Source organism: Dama dama, chromosome 19 (genome assembly GCF_033118175.1).
Source record: "Dama dama isolate Ldn47 chromosome 19, ASM3311817v1, whole genome shotgun sequence".
Taxonomy (NCBI): domain Eukaryota; kingdom Metazoa; phylum Chordata; class Mammalia; order Artiodactyla; family Cervidae; genus Dama; species Dama dama.
Genome location: NC_083699.1, coordinates 32,047,951 through 32,066,629, shown reverse-complemented (window position 1 = coordinate 32,066,629; position 18,679 = coordinate 32,047,951).

Here is an 18,679-nt window from a genome sequence, read left to right as displayed (position 1 = left end):
TCTCCTTCTATCGGCCAATCACGAGAGGCCCGGCTACACTTCAACCAATAAAAATAAGGCTGTGCTGCGTCCTTGTCGCGGCACAGCCAGTTTAGCCAATCGAAGGCAGCCATAGGGGCGGGGAGAGAGGAAAGCGACGGAAGGAGGGAAGGAGTTGGGTTGCGGAACCGGGAAGGCGGGGCTTCTCTAGTGGGAGGGAAAGTGGGGCGGAGGGAGCTGGAGTGGGAGGAGGAAGGCTGGAGGCAAGAGTCTGGGGCGGGCTTAGGGTGTAGCTGGGAGCGGAGGAGAGGTGGGAATCCGGTAGAGCAAGATAAGCCTCTGGGGAAAAAAGTCTGGAATTTGAGAAAGTGTCTCCAAGAGGAGTACCCATGGTTTGGGCTTGTAGTGAATGAGGTTTGGTGGGTTGTTTTGTTTTGTTTTCAGAAAAAGTATTTTCAACTAACTCTGAAGAAATTGAATGTTATGCTCCACGTTGGGGTAGAGGGCATCAGTAAACCAGACAAAACGATAAGACCCTGAAATTTTAAAAGTGGTTACTAATAATTAAAAGGAGGAGATGATACAGTATCCCAGTTAACTTTAGTAGCGCTTTAAAATGTGTCATCAAATTCCTTTTATCCTGTGAGGCAGGTGTAATGCAATGCAATCAATCCTCATCTGAGCGAGCACCTAATCCTAAATACATCTCGGATGGGTCTGTTCTTAGTCTCCTGTGTCTACCAACCCAGTCAGATCACCGTTGTCCCTCCCCAGGATTATTACAACAATTTGTCCCTTTGCCTTTTGGCAGGCAGCTTGATATATAAAAACTCCCAAACCACGGTCCTGTCACTCTGACTAAAACGCTTCAGCAGATCGGTTGTAAACCTTGAGATTAATCAGTTCAGTTCAGTACAGTCGCTCAGTCGTGTCTGACCCTTTGCGACCCCATGAATCACAGCACACCAGGCTTCCCTGTCCATCACCAACTCCCAGAGTTTACCCAAACTCACCTCCATCGAGTCGGTGATGCCATCCAGCCATCTCATCCTCTGTCGTCCCCTTCTCCTCCTGCCCCCGATCCCTCCCAGCATCAGGGTGTTTTCAAATGAGTCAGCTCTTCGTATGAGGTGGCCAAAGTATTGAAGTTTCAGCTTCAGCATCAGTCCTTCCAGTGAACACCCAGGACTGATCTCTTTTATGATGGACTGGTTGGATTTCCTTGCAACCCAAGGGACTCTCAAGAGTCTTCTCCAACACCACAGTTCAAAAGCATCAATTCTTGGGCACTCAGTCCAACTCTCACATCCATACATGCCCACTGGAAAAACCATAGCCTTGACTAGACGGACCTTTGTTGGCAAAGTAATGTCTCTGCTTTTTAATATGCTATCTAGGTTGGTCATCACTTTCCTTCCAAGGAGTAAGCGCCTTTTAATTTCATGGCTGCAATCACCATCTGCAGTGATTTAGGAGCCCCCAAAAATAAAGCCTGACACTGTTTCCACTGTTTCCCCATCTATTTGCCATGAAGTGATGGGACCAGATGCCATGATCTTAGTTTTCTGAATGTTGAGTTTTAAGCCAACTTTTTCACTCTCCTCTTTCACTTTCTTCAAGAGGCTTTTTAGTTCCTCTTCACTTTCTGCCATAAGGGTGGTGTCATCTGCATACCTGAGGTTATTGATATTTCTCCCAGCAATCTTGATTCCAGCTTGTGCTTCTTCCAGCCCAGCGTTTCTCATGATGTACTCTGCATATAAGTTAAAGAAGCAGGGTGACAATATACAGCCTTGACGTACTCCTTTTCCTATTTGGAACCAGTCTGTTGTTCCATGTCCAGTTCTAACTGTTGCCTCTTGATCTGCATACAGATTTCTCAGGAGGCAGGTCAGGTGGTCTGGTATTCCCATCTCTTTCAGAATCTTCCACAGTTTATTGTGATCCACACAGTCAAAGGCTTTGGCATAGTCAATAAAACAGGTTAATAGCCGTCCTTCAATTAGTTTGTCTAGAGTCTAGACCTATAGGTAGTTTTTAACCTTAAGAACAATTGAATAACTCCATCAATCTCAGTGCCAGCAGAGTGGCAGAAAGTGATTGTAGGGTAGGGAACAAGGTTAGTGAGAAAACCCTTTACTATTCACTTAGTATAATCTCAGTTGTTGTTCACTCACTAGGTTGTGTTTGACTCTTTGTAACTGCATGGACTGCAGCCCACCAGGTTTCCCTGTCCTTCACCATCTCCTAGAGTTTGCTCAAACTCATGTCCGTCCAGTAGGTGAAGTGAAGTGAAGTCGCTCAGTCGTGTCTGACTGTGACTCCATGAACTGTAGCCTACCAGACTCCTCCATCCATGGGCTTTTCCAGGCAAGAGAACTGGAGTGGGTTGCCATTTCCTTCTCCATCACCAGATGGTGATGCCATCGAACCATCTTATTCTCTGCCCTTCCCTTCTCCTCCCGCCTTCAATCTTTCCCTGCATCAGGATATCCCAATCATTTAGAAACATCATTTACCCAATGAGATAATGCATAAGTCAGCAAACAATGGCCCCAGGGCCAAATTACCCTGCCTTGTTTTTGTTTGTTTTAATGTTAATTTTTTAAAAAAGTTTTAATTGAAATATAGTGGTTTATAATGTGTCAGTTTCAGGTGTACTGCAAAGTGATTCAGTTACACACACATATAAATATATATTCCTTTTTTACATTCTCTTCCCTTATAAGTTATTACAAGATAATGACTATAACTTCCTGCAATCTGCTTTGTTTTTGTATGACCAGTGCAGTGAGTTAAGAACAATTATTCCATTAAAATTTTTTAAAAATTATTTTTAAGAAAAACATTTTGTGACATATGAAAATTATATGAAATTCACATTTCTGTGATGATAAACCAAGTTTTACTGGAACACAGCTGAGCTTATTCACTTATGGCTGCTTTTGCTCTGTAAGGGCAGGTTGAGTTTTACTACAAAGGCTGTGTGGCACTTAGCTGGAGGATATATTTACTATTGGATCCCTTATAGAAAGAGTTTATTGAGGCAGTGCATGGAACACACCTACCACATGCACCAGGTACTATGTGTTAACTGTGGTCCCTATGACTACAGCTCTCACTGTGGATACACAGCAAACCCCCCAAACAACTCCATTTGGATCGAACTCAGGTCTCCTGCATTGCAGGCAGACTCTACAGGCTAAGCCACCAGGGACTTCCCATTTCCACTGTATGTTTTTATATTGTGTTAGACTAATAAAGCTGATGAGTTGTAAAAATGAATAAAATATAAAAACTATCCCTTTAGTAGTTAAATATTGAAGAGAGACTGTTTGTGTTTAGAGTGCACAATAATCCATTTTTATCAATTTACCATTTAAATGAAGAGTAATTCATATAGCGCAATATCAATAGATTATACTGATACCTCAGTATTGTCTCTAACATCTCCCATGGAATTAAGATACCATCTGGGTTGAAAAAGACTGAAATATTTGTCCCACTAGTTGAGAGTCCATCAGGAAACAAAACAGTTCTTCAGGGTTACAAAGGACCACATCCCTAGCCTCCAGGGAGGCCTGAGATGCAGTTTCTGTCTTCTCCTACAGACAACACACAGGAGTGCTGAGGACTTTTCAATCTGACAGCACAAAGAGATTGCTTGAGAAAATACTGAAAATCACAGTTAGATGTTTTTACTTAAAGTAAGGGTTCTGCTTCACTTTATAATTTGGAAAATTATTAGAAAACAGATAAAAGCAGGGACCAGCCAACATTTTATAGTAACTTTAAATGGACTATAATCTATAAAAATTTTCTGAATCACTGTGTTGAACATCTGAAGCTAATATAATATTGTAAATCAATTATACTTCATTTTAGAAGAACCAGATCATTTGTAATTTCAGGTCAGCTTATTCTCTTAATGTATCAGTGGAGACACATTGCTTTATAAAACACATGAATACACTTCCAATGAAATGAACTTCAGAACACATTTGATATATCAAGACTAATCCCATGTTAATGCAGATAAAAGGGCACACATAAGACTTTCATAAATTTTAATCAGCAAAAGATGTAATAGGACAATGAATGTATTGGTCCTCATGTATTGGAGGAAGGGACTGCTGAGAAAGAAAATCTGTTCAGCATTCTAAGAGAGCTGTGTGCATCCTCAGGAGTCATGACAATGTTTCCTTTAAGGCAAGACTTACTCCATGGCAGCTTATTTTCTTGCATTCTTCCATAATTAGGAAAAATAGTAAAATATACATTAAAAGAAAAATACTGACCCAGCAGAATCTACTTTATGAAATATAAAATATCTGAGGGGTTTTTTTACATTAATATTTCTCCTTGATAGCCTAATATATTTTCTCTAAAGTCTTGGCTCAGCCTACATTATTGTTACTGATAGCTACTCAGATTAAACAACAACTCAAGGTTATTGTTTGTGTGTCAGTTCTCAAGAGCATAATATACCAAAAAACACTTGGTATTTCCCCACCTGAGTCCGCATGTTCTGTATGTCAAGCTAAAACTAAAAGATACTGAAGTAACATGTATGTAAACTTATCTGCCCACAGGAGATGCTCAGTGGTTGACTCTGAATCCAGATCTATAAAAATAAGTGCCCTTTCAGAAATCCTTTGTAATCTCCAAGCATCAAGAATTTCCTGGGATGAAGGTGCAACCTTCAGTTTTGCCTCACTGGGTCGCTGGTCTTCTATTATTGTAACTCTGCACCAGAAAGAATCTAATGCTGTATCCTAGCTCCTTTTCACCAGCTCTGTCAGAATTCAGATCAGAGCAGTCATTACAAAATGTTACTACTTTTGTCCTCTGCCTTAGCCTGTATCAAGTTTAGACTGAAAAGAAGAACTGTAACTGTTATCCATGCAAGTTAGGAAACAAGTTCAAGGGATTATCATCTATTAAGAATAACACAAAAACTTACATACATTTTAGACTTATTTCATGCTGCAAAATACATGACATTAACAATTATGAAAACAAACTTTCAGTGTAAACATTTTTATGTGGATATTTGTATGTATAAAGAGTCATCATAAGTACCCTCCTCTTTTTATGGAAATTCCAAAAATGAAACACTCATGCAAGCACTACTGAGATAAAAGAATAAATATCTGGATTTTTTTTTTTTACCAACAGGCATATCATCAGTCAAGTTCGTACATCTATTTGCCATTAGAATAGTTGAGAGATCTGCTAATCATTTCAAACAAAATGACCGAGACAGAAAATGAAATTATATTTGATCATGCTTAGTACCTTTATAACATACTAATAGGTTTGTTATAGTATTAACAATGTGACTCTGAAAAGACAAAAAAGTAAAGCAGATGAAGTGCTGGATGCTCTCTGGATTTTACAAGTCTTTACTGTTTCATTATCATTTTAAAAATCTCTTTGTTCATTTGATACAGCTTCTGTGAGAAGTCACAAGTAAACGATGTCAGCATTTAATCAACTGGTGACATAAAGATGTACTATGCTGCCTTGGGTTGCTTTGCAGCAACTCTTGGGCTTCCCATTTATATAGGTCAGTGCCAACACCATGTTATGGGAGTGTTACACAGCCCAAGGAACTGAACAGAGTCCAAGGTTTATGCTCTTCAATTGCTTCACTAGAACAATTGAAACCATTTTTGGAATCAGAAGAATTTCATCCATGTGATAATAATGACTACAAATTACTGACCTCCTAATAGATGCTGTCATAGGAAATGTGCTCTACATATATATTTTCCATGTAATCTATACAACATCCCCATGAGGGTTTTACATAATAGGCCTAGAGATTCAGCAAGTTGCCCAATATGACACAGCTATTAAAAGAGTCAGGGCTTACCAGGTGGTGCAGTGGTAAAGAATCCAAATGCTGGTGCAGGAGATGCAAGAGATGCAGTTTCAATCCTTGGGTCAGAATGATCCCCTGGAGTGGGAAATGGCAACTCACTCCAGTATTCCTGCCTGGAAAATCCCATGGACAGAGGAGCCTGGCGGGCTACAGTCCATGGGGTCACAAAGAGTCAGACGTGACTGAGTATGCACGCAGTAACAACAGTAATTGAAAGTCAGGATTTTAAACTACCAAGCACTCTGTTCCTACTTCCTAAGATACCTTTTCCTTTCTATTTCTGCTACACTTTCTGTATACTTTAAAAACAAAAGTGTTCATTTTTATTATATATATATATATATATTTTTTTTTAATGAAAAGTTACAAAAAGAAACGTCTCCCTCCTACCTGAGTCCCCAGCTGCCAAACCTCCTCTTCAGTGATGTTCTATGCTTCTACAAGTAATTATGTAGATATACTACCCCCTCTCCAATTTTTCTGATATAAATGGTAACTCACATTATGCCAGTGAGTTTTAAAAAGCACTCTCCTTGGAAACTAAGATGTTTACTTTTGAACATTTTGATTTTAAAAAATTTAGTGGATAGTCTATACATATGGCTGGAAATTGAAACAATCCAGAGTGAAAAGCAAGTCTCTTCCTGCAGTCCTTGAAATTCTTCAATTTCTCCTGCCAGACTGAACCACTGTTCAGTTTCTTTTGGAACCTTCCAGATATCTCCTTTTCAAATAAAAGCATGTATTTGTATCCTTTCCTCCCACTATATTTTGTTTATTTACATAAGCAACAGCATACTGAACACATTGTTCTGCACCTGACTTCCTTCACTCAACCATAATACCTTGAAGATTATTCTATGTTAGTTTGTATAATTCTATCTTAATCATTTTCAACATCAGACAAAATTCTGTTACATGTATAGACCATAATTAATTTTACCAGTTCTCTATGCATGGACATTTACATTATTTCTTGTCTCCTGCTAGCGTGAAGAATTCTTCCAATGACTAGCCTCGTCTGTGTGCATACGTGAGAAAGGTTTTATGCAGGATAAATTCTCAGAAATAGAATTGTTGAGTCACAGGGCATATGCATTTATTTCAATGGTCATTGCCAAATTACAGAAGTTGTACAGTTTACATTTCCTCACTAACATGTTTGAAAGTACACTTTTTCATCCAAGCCTCACCAACACAGAACTTTATCAAACTTCTGTCAAGACTGAGTTTCATTCCTTTATTAGCTGTATCGGTAGAGCTCCTGATTTTACGGATTAAATCTACTGTTTCACTGTGTACCACACTCAGGAGTACATTCATAAGACAAAATTCATTCACTCTGGATGACAAAAGCAAGCTGAACCTTTGATCAGCTAATTTATTTAGTACCTACTTTAGGCCAGGCAATGGGAATACAGGGATAAATGAGCCCTGGTTCCACTCAGGGACTATAACTGTCCCCACGTTTTGGTGAAAATGGCTTCAAACACATTTCAATTGCTACTTGGAGAAGGGATCCCAAATGCTCATTTAGGCACTCAGTAGTGTATGACTCTTTGTGATCCCATGGATTGTAACCTGCTAAGCTCCTCTGTCCATGGGATTCTCCAGGCAAGAATACTGGAGTGGATTGCCATTCCCTTCTCCAGAGGATCTTCCTGACCCGGCGATCGAACCTGGGTCTCCTGCACTGCAGGCAGATTCTTTACCATTTAGGCTTAGACTTCCACCAAAGCTTGAGAAGATGGCGGGCGGTGGGGGGGTGGGGGGGTGGTGTACAACCTTTCCACTTGGTGTCTTTTATCTTCACTCTGTCATATGAATAAGACAGTTACAAACAAAAGATAAAGCATTTGGTATACCTAATAGGTGGTACTCACATTTTAATTGCAGTATGCTCTGTATCTCCAGCCTAGGAACAAGCTATAGGGTTTAGCTTCTTGGTGATTGGGGAGAAGGTGGGTTTTTTTTGTTGTTGTTCTTTTTTGGGTGGCAAGAAAACGATATCAAAGTTTGGTTTTGTTTTTTTTTTTAAACATATGAGAAACAGAAGAAATTAATTGTGAAATCATCAGTATTTGAAGATGATTCTAACAACTGCCATCTTCCAGCTCTCCCTCAACTGACTACAGGAAAGCCTTTATTTTGTGGGAAATTATTTTCATACGTTCCCTTGATAGTTTATATAGAATCACACTACACTACTCTAAGATTACTCACTTTGGTTACCAACTGTCAGACTTTGATAATGTCAGTTCAGTACAGTTCAATTGCTCAGTCGTGTCCGACTCTTTGTGACCCCATGAACTGTAGTAGGCCAGGCCTCCCTGTCCATCACCAACTCCCAGAGTTTACCCAAACCCATGTCCATTGAGTCAGTGATGCCATCCAACCATCTCATCCTCTGTCATCCCCTTCTCCTCCTGACCTCAATCTTGCCCAACATCAGGGTCTTTTCCAATGAGTCAGCTCTTTGCATCAGGTGGCCAAAATATTGGAGTTTCAGCTTCAACATCAGTCCTCCCAGTGAATACCCAGGACTGATCTCCTTTAGGATGGACTGGTTGGATCTCCTTGCAGTCCAAGGGACTCTCAAGAGGCCTCTCCAACACCACAGTTCAAAAGCATCAATTCTTTGGTGCTCAGCTTTCTTTATAGTCCAACTCTCACATTCACACATGACTACTGGAAAAACCATAGCCTTGACTAGATGGACCTTTGTTGACAAGGTAATGTCTTCTGCTTTTTAATATGCTGTCTAGGTTGGTCATAACTTTCCTTCCAAGGAGTAAGTGGCTTTTAATTTCATGGCTGCAATCACCATCTGCAATGATTTTGGAGCCCAAAAAGAGTGAGCCACTGTTTCCACTGTTTCCCCATCTATTTGCCATGCCGTGATGGGACCAGATGCCATGATCTTAGTTTTCTGAATGTTGAGCTTTAAGCCAACTTTTTCACTCTCTTCTTTCACTTTCTTCAAGAGGCTCTTTAGTTCTTCTTCACTTTCTGCCATAAGGGTGGTGTCATCTGCATATCTGAGGTTATTGATATTTCTCCTGGCAGTCTTGGTTCCAGCCTGTGCTTCCTCCAGCCTACTGTTTCTCATGATGTACTCTGCATGTAAGTTAAAGAAGCAGGGTGACAATATACAGCCCTGACATACTCCTTTTCCTATTTGGAACCAGTCTGTTGTTCCATGTCCAGTTCTAACTGTCGCTTCCTGACCTGCATACAGGTTTCTTAAGAGGCAGGTTAGGTGGTCTGGTATTTCAGAATCTTCCACAGTTTATTGTGATCTGCACAGTCAACAGCTTTGGCATAGTCAATAAAGCAGAAATAGATGTTTTTCTGGAACTCTCTTGCTTTTTTGATGATCCAGAGAATGTTGACAATTTGATCTCTGGTTCCTCTGCCTTTTCTAAAACCATCTTGAACATCTGGAAGTTCATGGTTCATATATTGCTGAAGCCTGGCTTGGAGAATTTTGAGCATTACTTTACTAGCGTGTGAGATGAATGCAATTGTGCGGTAGTTTGAGCATTCTTTGAGATTGCCTTTCTTTGGGATTGGAATGAAAACAGACCTTTTCCAGTCCTGTGGCCACTGCTGAGTTTTCCAAATTTGCTGCCATATTGAGTGCAGCACTTTGACAGCGTCATCTTTTAGGATTTGTAATAGCTCAACTGGAATTTCATCACCTCCACTAGCTTTGTTCGTAGTGATGCTTCCTAAGGCCTGCTTGACTTCACATACCAGGATGTCTGGCTCTAGGTGAGTGATCACACCATTGTGATTATCTGGGTCATGAAGGTCTTTTTTGTATAGTTGATAATGTCACACAGGGGTTAAAAAGCCTCTGATTTTACTGCTTATACCATTACAGCTGCACCAAATCCAGGAGAATGTTTAGGGGTTCTAGACTCTGGGTGACAAAAGCAAGCAGAATCATTTACAATCTTAACCTTTGATCCTTTTGTATTGTTCTGTCAGTTGTTAGAAGGATCCACACCATTCCTACTGTGCCCGCTGGGCTGCAGTAAGAAAGAGACAGCAATGCTTCCTTTCTGGTATCTCTCCCTGGGGACATGTGAACTGAGAGATTCTAAAGGACTCAATGCAATATCCTTTCTGAAAGGTTCCTAAGAAACACTTGACAATAACAGTTTTAATTACTAGTTTGAAGCCTTATTCTAAAAACTTTACCTAAAATTGCTCTACTTCACCAGAGTTATCACCATGATCATAATCAGAACTATTAACTAACATTTATTAAGCTGTGTTTATTGCAAACTGCTGCCTCTGAGTGTACAATAGGAATAAGGCAAAGAAAACCAGAAAACCTGACATACTTTGACAAACATATAAAGCAGATAAATACTGAAAGGGAACACAGAGAAATGAAAATGGTTGCACATGACTAGCAAGCAGAGATATGTGTAGGTTTTTAAAAGTTTTGTGTCCTAAATTTGTTTTAAACATTATTGCTTTTAAAAACACATTTAAAATCTTACCCTAAGAAAGTAATTTTACAATCCTAAATTTGGGTTTTAATTTCCAGGGTAACATTTTGGCATGGATTATTTCAGGCTTTCTTCTTTTGCTTATATTATCTCTTTATCTCTAAAAAGACATTATCCTCAATGGTGAAAAATTAATAAGCATTTCCCTTAAAGTCAGGAACAAGACAAGGGTGTCCACTCTCACCACTACTATTCAACATAGTTTTGGAAGTGTTGGCCACAGCAATCAGAGCAGAAAAAGAAATAAAAGGAATCCAGATAGGAAAAGAAGAAGTAAAACTCTCACTGTTTGCAGATGACATGATCCTCTACATAGAAAACCCTAAAGACTCTACCAGAAAATTACTACAGCTAATCAATGAATACAGTAATGTTGCAGGATATAAAATTAACACACAGAAATCCCTTGCATTCCTATATGCTAACAATGAGAAAACAGAAAGAGAAATTAAGGAAATAATACCATTCACCATTTCAACAAAAAGAATAAAATACTTAGGAGTATATCTACCTAAACAGACGAAAGACCTATATATAGAAAACTATAAAACACTGATGAAAGAAATCAAAGAGGACACAAATAGGTGGAGAAATATACCATGTTCATAGATTGGAAGAATCAATATTGTGAAAATGGCTATACTACCCAAAGCAATCTATAGATTCAATGCAATCCCTATCAAGCTACCAACGGTATTTTTCACAGAACTAGAACAAATAATTTCACAATTTGTATGGAAATACAAAAAACCTCGAATAGCCAAAGCAATCTTGAGAAAGAAGAATGGAACTGGAGGAATCAACCTGCCTGACTTCAGGCTCTACTACAAAGCCACAGTCTTCAAGACAGTATGGTACTGGCACAAAGACAGAAATATAGATCAATGGAATAGAAAGATTCAATATAATAGAAAGATCAATATAAATCAATAGAATAGAAAGCCCAGAGATAAATCCATGAACCTATGGACACTCTTCGACAAAGGAGGCAAGGATATACAATGGAAAAAAGACAACCTCTTTAACAAGTGGTGCTGGGAAAACTGGTCAACCACTTGTAAAAGAATGAAACTAGGACACTTTCTAACACCATACACAAAAATAAACTCAAAATGGATTAAAGATCTAAATGTAAGACCAGAAACTATAAAACTCCTAGAAGAGAACATAGGCAAAACACTCTCCGATATAAATCACAGCAGGATCCTCTATGACCCACCTCCCAGAATATTGGAAATAAAAGCAAAAATAAACAAATGGGACCTAATGAAACATGAAAGCTTTTGCACAACAAAGGAAACTATAAGCAAGGTGAAAAGACAGCCCTCAGAATGGGAGAAAATAATAGCAAACGAAGCAACAAAGGATTAATCTCAAAAATATACAAGCAACTCCTGCAGCTCAATTCCAGAAAAATAAATGACCCAATCAAAAAATGGGCCAAAGAACTAAACAGACATTTCTCCAGAGAAGACATACAGATGGCTAACAAACACATGAAGAGATGCTCAACATCACTCATTATCAGAGAAGTGCAAATCAAAACCACAATGAGGTACCATTACACGCCAGGCAGGATGGCTGCTATCCAAAAGTCTACAAGCAATAAATGCTGGAGAGGCTGTGGAGAAAAGGGAACCCTCTTACACTGTTGGTGGGAATGCAAACTAGTACAGCCGCTATGGAGAACAGTGTGGAGATTTCTTAAAAAACTGGAAATAGAACTGCCATATGACCCAGCAATCCCACTCCTGGGCATACACACCAAGGAAACTAGATCTGAAAGAGACACGTGCACTCCAATGTTCATCGCAGCACTGTTTATAATTGCCAGCACATGGAAGCAACCTAGGTGCCCATCAGCAGATGAATGGATAAGGAAGCTGTGGTACATATACACAATGAAATATTACTCAGCCATTAAAAAGAATTCATTTGAACCAGTCCTAATGAGATGGATGAAACTGGAGCCCATTATACAGAGTGAAGTAAGCCAGAAAGATAAACACCAATACAGTATACTAACACATATATATGGAATTTAGAAAGATGGTAACGATAACTCTATATGCAAAACAGAAAAAGAGACACAGATGTACAGAACAGACTTTTGGACTCTATGGGAGAAGGCGAGGGTGGGATGTTCTGAGAGAATAGCATTGAAACATTGATAGCATTGATAGTGTTGATAGTATACTATCAAGGGTGAAACAGATCACCAGCCCAGGCTGGATGCATGAGACAAGTGCTCAGGGCTGGTGCACTGGGAAGACCCAGAGGGATGGGATGGGGAGGGAGGCAGGAGAGGGGATCGGGATGGGGAATACATGTAAATCCATGGCTGATTCATGTCAATGTATGGCAAAAACCACTACAATATTGTAAAGTAATTAGCCTCCAACTGATAAAAATAAATGGAAAAAAACAAACAAAATAAAAGATATAATTTATATAGTTATAACATTTTATTAAAAATATTATAACTATCATTTATATATTATAAATATATTATGTATAATATAAAATATAAATATAATATAATATAATTATATATAGTTACACATAGTTCTATTTATATAACTTGACACATATAATATTTAATAAAGTAGCAACATACTATGTAAGTACACATTCTGTTCTGAAATGTGCATTTTTCACTTAATATATTTGGACAGGTTTCCACCATTTTATATATATGTGTGTGTGTTAGTTGCTCAGTCATGTCCAACTTTTTGCGATCCCATAGACTGTAGTCTGTCAGGCTCCTCTGACTCCGTGGAATTCTCCAGAAAAGAATACTAGAGTGAGTTTCCATTCCTTTCTCCAGAGGATCTTCCTGACCCAGGTTTTGAACCTGGGTCTCCTGCATTGCAGGCAGATTCTTTACTGTCTGAGCTACCTGGATTTACATACTTTTAAAAAAATGATTGTTAAAAATAAGGGTCAGCAAACTATGACCAGTGGGTCACCCACATAGTCTTGTAAATAAATTTTTACTGGAACACTCTATGCTTTTTTTTTTTTTTTTTTTAACTGAATGGACTAAGTTCCTTGGTTGGGTTAATATATATAGACTGCCTGAGATAATAAAAACTTCACCATCACATTAGGTTAATGGGAAATGAAGGTCTTCTTAGTCCTGACAGGAGAAAAGTGTTGACTATCGTCCTCATTACGAACTGTTTTCCATGCTTTTTTGTTTCCATATTTTCTATGGACATTTTTGTGCTATAACTGCAGATTGAGTAGTGCCAAAAGAAATTTTATGGCCCACAACCCCAAAATATTTATTACTTGGCATTTTACAAAAAAAGCCTTCAAATTTCACTGTAGGGATCGTGTATCATTAAGCAATTGCCTATTGATTGATATTTCAATCGTTTCTAATGTTCTGCTGTTACAAATATTCATATAGATTAAATGATAGTTTGATCTCATATTACAGATATTTTGGAAGTCTGTGTCTTTGCACACTTGTGAATATTGACTGATGTATATAAGTTGAAAACTTTTTCACAGTGACATTGATATTAATACATCAGTCATTTCTTTTATAATTTTTGTCTTTAGTATCATGCATAGAAAGGTGGATAGCTACTGGGAACTGGAGTTTTTTTTTGTTGTTTTGCTTGTTTTTCAGCAAATCTAACCTGTGGTTGAATTCTCCAATATGTACTTGGATGGCCCTGCTCATTCTTTTTCCATTTATATCAGGAAAATGGCTAAAAACGAGAGCAGGAAGGGGAGAGCAGCTGCCCATGACACAGCCACTCTGTGCTCTGACTGATGGCTGAGTTAATCTTCCCAGGCTCTGGCTGAACTCTATCTCCAGGCTAAATCCAAATTTTGACTGGCACACTGAGGCACACTGCCTGGGGTCCCACCTTCCCATGACTCTGCCCATGTCTCTAGCTAGCCAGGCACAGCTGAACTCACAGAATGCCAACCTCTCTGGGCTTCCTGAATGCTATACTTTTTTATATGCTTTCCAAACTAGGCTCACACCCTGGGCTGCAGCTTTTTAATGTTTGACCTGCCTTGTTTGTTGTGTGGTCACCAGCTCAGAAAGGCTAACAGAACCAATGCCAAATGAAATTCCCCTTCAAATAGTTCTCAGTGTATGGAACTTGGAATAACGTGTATTTGTACCTCAAGAAAAAAATCCATTATTAAGAAAAATCCAATTAGCCCGCTGAAGATAATGCCTCACATGTACTTTCAAATACCTAAATTACATCACAGTATACTTCTAATACCATCCACAAAGAGATCTGCAGAGGGCAAGAGAGAGAGGACGTGTCTATATTAATAAAGTTAACTTTTGCAATTAGCTATTTTTTTAATGAAAATAAACTGATTCAGAAGACCTAGAGGATGCCATAGGATGCCAGCATAATAATTTACAGACCAGTGTGGAAGTTTCAATAAACTTTAAAAAATACTCTTTCATGAAGTTTATGAGAATTCATTGCCACAGGTTGTTTTTTTGATTTCCTAAAAATTCATTTTCTCACAAATTATACAGAATATCTTGTAAAATGTAAACACATGGAATAGTATTTCTAAAATGCAGTAATTGTTTTCTTTTATCCTCTCTCCTCTTTGTCATTTAGAGCTCTTTCTTTGAATCTTTCAAAGAATTTCCAACTTTCTTTGTAGACTGACAAAATAACTTCAAATCACCCTGGAATCTGTGTATAAACATAGGGTCATTGCATTTCTTTTTGAGAGAATTTGGCTATGACTGCTATTCAGTTTTAAAGATGAAAAATAGCAAATGATAACCTCTCATGATTTTGCCACCTAACTCCAGCCCTTGTTTTCCTGCCTTTTGAGACACTGGGTTGTCAGAGTCTGGATTTTCCCTTAATCGTGTCTTTAGATGGTGATTAGTTTTCTATTACTGCTGTAACATTGCATCACAAAATTCATGGTTTAAAAACAACACAAACTTCTCCTATACTGCTAAAGGTCAAAAGTCCAAAACTGAATCTTACGAGGAATAAATCAAGGTATTCACAGCGCCATGTTTCTTCTGGAGGCTCAAGGGAAGAATCCATGCTTTGTCCTTCTCAGCTTCAGATGTTGCCTGCAACCCTTGGCTCATGGTCCCACATCATTCTGATTTCTGCTTCTGTCAATACATCTCTTTCTCTGACTCTGACACTCCTACCTCTGTTTTATAAGGACTCTTGTGATTATGTTGTGCTCTCCTAGATAATCTAAAATAATCTCCCAGAATCAAGATCCTAACCTTAATTGCATCTGCAAAGTTCCTTCTGCCATGGAAAGGTCCAGGGATTAGAATGCAGAAACCTTTGGGGGGACCATTATTTCGTCCTAATCCAGGCACATGTGCATGCGTGCTAAGTCACTTCAGTCATGTCTGACTCTTTGCAGCCCTATGGACTACCCCAACAGGCTTCTTTGTCCAGGCGAGGATATTGGAGTGGGTTGCCATGCCCTCCTCCAGGGAATCTTCCCAATCCAGGGATCAAACCCATGTCTCTTTTGTCTCCTGCATTGGCAGGAGGGTTCTCTCCCATTGAGCCACCTGCGAAGCCCAATCCAGTCACATACTTGAACCTATTTTATAATTTTGTCTGGATAACTCACTAATGGGAAAACACAATTAATATTTTTTGGTTTTAAAACTAAAGTGTAAAGGCAATAGCTATGTCCATGAAAAGAGACAGAAAAGGATAGTAGGGCAAATACAATTCTGTGATGCTCTATTTCTGTAATTACACAACGTTCTCCCTGCCAGATCCCCTCTTTCATACTTCAGTTCCATCCATTCTCACACCTCTCTGCCTGGCCTTTAATTAAATCTATGATCTACTTTTGGGCATTAGTAACTCCCCATTCTAGGATCAACAAGCTCCCCTACATCCTTGAACATGGTTTTTCTTAAATATAGTTCATGATTCACTACGATTAGAGTTTGGTTTTCCACCAATACCACTGTCATCTCTAATATAGGCCACATCCCATTGTGTTTCCTCATTGCTCACAGGGTAAGGAGGCATTGGTATATTTTATTTCATTGTTACTTCCTACTTTTTCTCCACCACTGCTCTCAGTACCATATGTGTTTTGGAAGGAAGCCCAAGCCATTCACTTACACATCCCTTCCCCCACCTTCTCTAATTATCTATGGAAATTCAGGATACTCTCCACTTTCCTTGATCATTTCAGGATTTTAGTCTTTCTGTCTACCCTATCTACCACCATCAACCTCAAGAGCTGCATACAAACTTCCCAACATTCTAACCTCACAATTCTTCTGAGGACAAATATAATTCCTTAATCGTCACATGCCTCCTCTCCTTGCCAGCTGGAGCAGTAATGCTCACTCATTGATCCTGCCCTGACGTTCCATGGTCAAAGGCTTTGAGAAGCTTTGCATCATCATTTGGAAAGCTCAAAATTCTCCAAGCCAGGCTACAACAATATGTGAACTATGAACTTCCAGATGTTCAAGCTGGTTTTAGAAAAGGCAGAGGAACCAGAGATCAAATTACAAACATCTGCTGGATCATTGAAAAAGCAATAGAGTTCCAGAAAAACATCTATTTCTGCTTTATTGACTATGCCAAAGCCTTTGACTGTGTGGATCACAATAAACTGTGGAAAATTCTGAAGGAGATGGGAATACCAGACCACCTGACCTGCCTCTTGGGAAACCTGTATGCAGATCAAGAGGCAACAGTTAGAACCGGACATGGAACAACAGACTGGTTCCAAATAGGAAAAGGAGTATTTTAAGGCTGTATATTATCACCCTGCTTATTTAACTCATATGCAGAGTACATCATGAGAAACACTAGGCTGAATGAAGCACAAGCTAGAATCAAGATTGCTGGGAGAAATATCAATAATCTCAGATATGCAGATAACACCGCCCTTATGGCAGAAAGTGAAGAAGAACTAAAGAGCCTCTTTAAGAAAGTGAAAGAGGAGAGTGAAAAAGTTGACTTAAAGCTCAACATTCAGAAAACGAAGATCATAGCATCTGGTCCCATCACGGCATGGCAAATAGATGGGGAAACAGTGGAAACAGTGGCTGACTTTATTTTTCTGAGTTCCAAAATTACTGCACATGGTGATTGCAGCCATGAAATTAAAAGGCGCTTACTCCTTGGAAGGAAAGTTATGACCAACCTAGACAGCATATGAAAAAGCAGAGACATTACTTTGCCAACAAAGATCTGTCTAGTCAAGGCTATGGTTTTTCCAGTGGTCATGTATGGATGTGAGAGTTGGACCATAAAGAAAGCTGAGCGCCAAAGAATTGATGCTTTTGAACTGTGGTGTTGGAGAAGACTCTTGAGAGTTCCTTGGACTGCAAGGAGATCCAGTAAGTCCATCCTAAAGGAGATCAGTCCTGGGTTTTCATTGGAAGGACTGATGTTGAAGCTGCAACTCCAATACTTTGGTTACCTGATGTGAAGAGCTGACTCATTTGAAAACACCCTGTTGCTGGGAGGGATTGGGGGCAGGAGGAGAAGGGGACGACAGAGGATGAGATGGCTGGATGGCATCACCGACTTGATGGACATGAGTTTGGGTAAACTCCGGGAGTTGGTGATGGACAGGGAGGTCTGGCATGCTGTGGTCCATGGTGTCACATAGAGTTGGACATGACTGAGCGACTGAACTGAACTGAACTGATCTGAAAGTAAATAGATCTTCCTGCGGTTGAACTCTGACCTTTTTTCTCAGTTCTAGAAACTGAGGTTTGACTAGATGTCAAGAAGTTACCAAGGGATAAAAATGGTTTTCATCTTGCTCCCTTGTGTTTAAGACCTGTGACAGTCTTCTGTCCCCACAGGCCTCCAGGGGTCCTGACCTTGCTCCTCCCCCAGCTCAAGGCTGGGGTTTTATCTGTAACAAATTTTTCTGGCACTTAAAACCTGCCTTTCTGTGTCATCTTCAATCTGAACACTACTTCTGTCGAGAATCCAGCAGCCACATCCATGCTGAGGCTGACCATTCTCTTGGACCCTGAATTTTAAAGGTTCATGTATCTCCTGACCACTATGTTCTGCCTGCCTGGCTAGACGTTCTCCCAGTGCCAACAGCTGGATCTTTATCCTTGATATCTGCTCACCCAAGGAGACTGGTCCAACTTCAATTCAATCTACCCTACCAAGTTTCAATGAAATTTTCTGTGACAAGCTATGAAGTGAGATATGATAATAGCCCCCAAGCTTTCTGCCACTCTCCTACTGTTATCAAATGGGACTTTCCTTATTTCTTTGTTTTCTAGTCACTTACCCCACAGGCT